Raw genomic sequence first — 3,536 nt, 5'->3', positions numbered from 1 at the left:
TCTGGAGCCCAACTTGAAGCAGAGGTGGTAACTGCCTGCCTCACCGGTGCAGAGTGTGGAACCAGCCCTACTCACTGAAACCCAGCGACGGGTTTGCTGATGGCCAGCAGGCTCTGCCAGCCCCAGAGGAGGGGAGCCTCATTGTGATCACCTTTCGTCCTCCAAGGCTTCTCCTTCTCCATCATTCCTCTTTAGACCCCCTTGTTTGATAAGCTGGCAGCTGGTAAGACCAGTCCCTTTGGGGCTAATGTTTCCTGAGAAGTCAGAGGGAGAGTATAAAAGAGAGCACTGTGCAGAGGGCTTGAAAGGACGGAGGGTGAAAAAGAGTTAGGGATTTCCCCCTTCATTTAAAAAGAATCGTGCCCTCCTGGTCTTGGGTCCCAGAGGTCAAGCTGAGGAGAGAGGGAGAGTGGGCTCTCTTCTGCATCTCAGGATGTGAAGAGCCGGATGAGGAGGGGGGATGACTCATGGCCGCATATGACCTGCGGGTGTCCCCTCCCAATCAGCAGCCCAGCAGCCTCCCAGGACATGTTCACATTAAACAAGAAAGATCTTGTAGTAACCTATGATGAAGAAGGATATGAAAGTGAATACGCGTATGTATATGATTGACTGAAACATTAGGAAATTGACACAACATTGTAAACTGACTATACGTTAATAAATAATTTTAAAAAAAGAAGTTAAAATTGTCTATTGAGTGATCAAAATACAAGGGTAAGACAGCAAATAAATAATATTTCAGAAAAAGAAAAAAAAAGAAAGAGAATCTGGCTTCCCAAAAGGAAGTCATCCGGTGGCAGAGCTGGAAGGGGTGGATGTGACGGTCCTGGGACCTGGGAAGGGGAGGCGGGGACAGCAAAAGCCAAAAGCCCAGAGTGAAAAACACAGTGGAATATGGCAGCTCCTTTGTTGTTAAGTTTCAGGATTTTTTATATTTAGGCAACCTAGGACATCTAGCTATTAAGGGAGAAGGGCTCAGAAGGTGTGGAGAAGGGAAAACTGGGGTGGTATTGGCCCGGCTTGGGGGCCGGGCTGTAAAGACTGAGTTTACAGGGCCTTCATCTGGTCCTTTCTTGGCTCCTGGATGTAAACAACAGGGTCTCCCTTTCTCTTGGACCTCTTCTTGGTTATATTACTACATTTATTCCTAGGTCAGGTGTACCCCTCACTTGGGGTCCCCATACAGACCTACCCCAAACTCTGGGGATTCTGGCTTCCTGAGATCAGGTGAAAAGAACAGATCTGAGAAGTTGTCAGTCACACCAATGGGATGGACCAACTGGGGACGGCAGGGAGATCCGGAGCACACCTCGGTTTCAGTTTAGTATTCCCGCCTCCTCCCAGCACAAACCTGGGACCCCTAGAAGTTACCGAAGGCATCTGCCCACTAGGAGGGCACACTGACCCACGGGCTTTCTGGTTAGAGCCCCTGGATTTGCATTCTGGCTCCACCTTGTATTTTGTGACCTTGAGAAAGTCATGTGACTTCCCTGAACCACATTTTCTGAGATGTAGAAACAGTAATGACCTTGACAAGAGTAAATGAGATGCCGCGAGGGCCCAGCACAGCACCTGAGCAGATGGACAGCTCAATAAATAACAGTCATCCTTATTGTTTTAATTGCTGTTATCATTGTGCGCAGTGAACCTTCCTAAAGCAGATTTTCAAGGAAGCCGGTCCCCCAGCACCTCCCAGTTCCCAGTGAACTCAAGGATGTGGGTGTGCACACAGTTTGCCGTGTTAGTTTAACCCTGAGGGGCTCGGGCCCCAGCGCAGCCTGGGGGCGGACCTCTGTTTTGGACAATCTGGTGACTCTAATGCCTCTGTCTTATGCCCCGGGTCCAAACCAGCTTTTTTTATTACAGACTGAGAGATTAACTACCAGGACATACCCTGGTCAAAGTTTTCTCGACACTTTGAGTGAGAGATTAAAAATGATGTTACCAGCACTTCTGACTAGGTTCTGCCAGTCACTGCTCCGCATGGCTGAATCTGTCCTCTTCCTCTTCCTCTTCCTGCCCTCTCTTTGCTGATCTGGACTCAGCTCGGTGTTCTTGTCACAAGGTCATCGCCCAGGTGAGCTCAGCTCAGCGTGAAACAAAACAGCTCGTCTGAAGGCACCACACCCCCGTTCAGAGAGGGAGACAGCCCTTCTCAGTCTCCTGTCCTCTGACCAGTGGGCTCTTTTGGTCCCCTCTTGCAAGAGCCAGGCAGAAAGGCTTTGCTTTGTTTCATTCTATTTTGGTTTTTTTCTTTTATTTCTTTATTTTTTTTAATAGACTTTATTCTTTTAGAGCAGTTTCAGGTTCACAGCAGAACTGAGCAGAGAATACAGAGAGTTTGCACACAGCCCTCCACACCCACGCATATATACTCCCCTACCCTCAACATCCCCCATCAGTGCAGCACATTTGGTACGATCGATGAACCAACATGAGCACATTATTATCAACCAAAGTCCATAGCTTACAGTAGGGCTCACTCTTGATGCTGTACATTCTATGGGCTTTGACAAATCATAATGACATGTAGCCACCACTACAGTATCCTACAGAGTAATTTCATTGCCCTAAAAATCCCTTGTGCTCCATCTATTCATTCCTCCCTCCCTCTCCCCAAACCCCTGGAAACCACGATCTTTTTTTGTCAGAAAGACTTTTTTTTTTTCATTTTTTAAATTTTTATTTTTTTTTTTAATTTAAGAATAGTCAGTTTACAATGCTATGTTAATTTCTGGTGTACAGCATAGTGATTCAATTATACATATACACATATATATTCCTTTTCCTATTCTTTTTCATTATAGGCCAATACAAGATATTGAATATAGTTCCCTGTGCTATAGTACAGTAGGACCTTGGTTTTTAAGTTCATTTTATATAATAGTGTCTGCAAATCCTGAACTCCCAATTTGTTGTTGTTGTTGTTGTTTTGGTTGCCAAGGGGGCGAGGGGTGGGAAGGGACAGACTGGGATTTCAAAATGCAGAATAGATAAACAAGATTATACTGTATAGCACAGGGAAATATATACGAGATCCTATGGTAGCTCACAGAGAAAAAAATGTGACAATGAATATATATATGTTCATGTATAACTGAAAAATTGTGCTCTACACTGGAATTTGACACAACATTGTAACATGATTATAAATCAATAAAAAATGTTAAAAAAAATAGCTTGCAAAACCCTATAATAAAAAAGAATCTGAAAAAGAATGTATATATATGTATAACTGAATCACTATGCTGTACATCAGAAACTAAGACAACATCGTAATCAAGTATACTTCAATAAAAGAAAGACTTTTTAATCAAAGCTCTTGGGGAGCTGCGCCTAATTCTTTGGGTGCCGGGGGGCCTGCACCCACTCCCTCAGAGCACTGTCTGGGGGTGGACCACTCGGCTTTAAAAGACGTCTGGGCACCATTTGTTTTTAAAAGGCTGGGATGTTTGTTATTTTCTGGGCTTCAGTTTTAGATCCATTTGGGTGTTCTCCAGAGGAGAGCCACGCCGGTTTGGCATTCAACCATC

This window comes from Camelus ferus, chromosome 33 (assembly GCF_009834535.1).
Source record: "Camelus ferus isolate YT-003-E chromosome 33, BCGSAC_Cfer_1.0, whole genome shotgun sequence".
NCBI lineage: Eukaryota > Metazoa > Chordata > Mammalia > Artiodactyla > Camelidae > Camelus > Camelus ferus.
Note: the sequence above shows the minus strand (reverse complement) of the source record.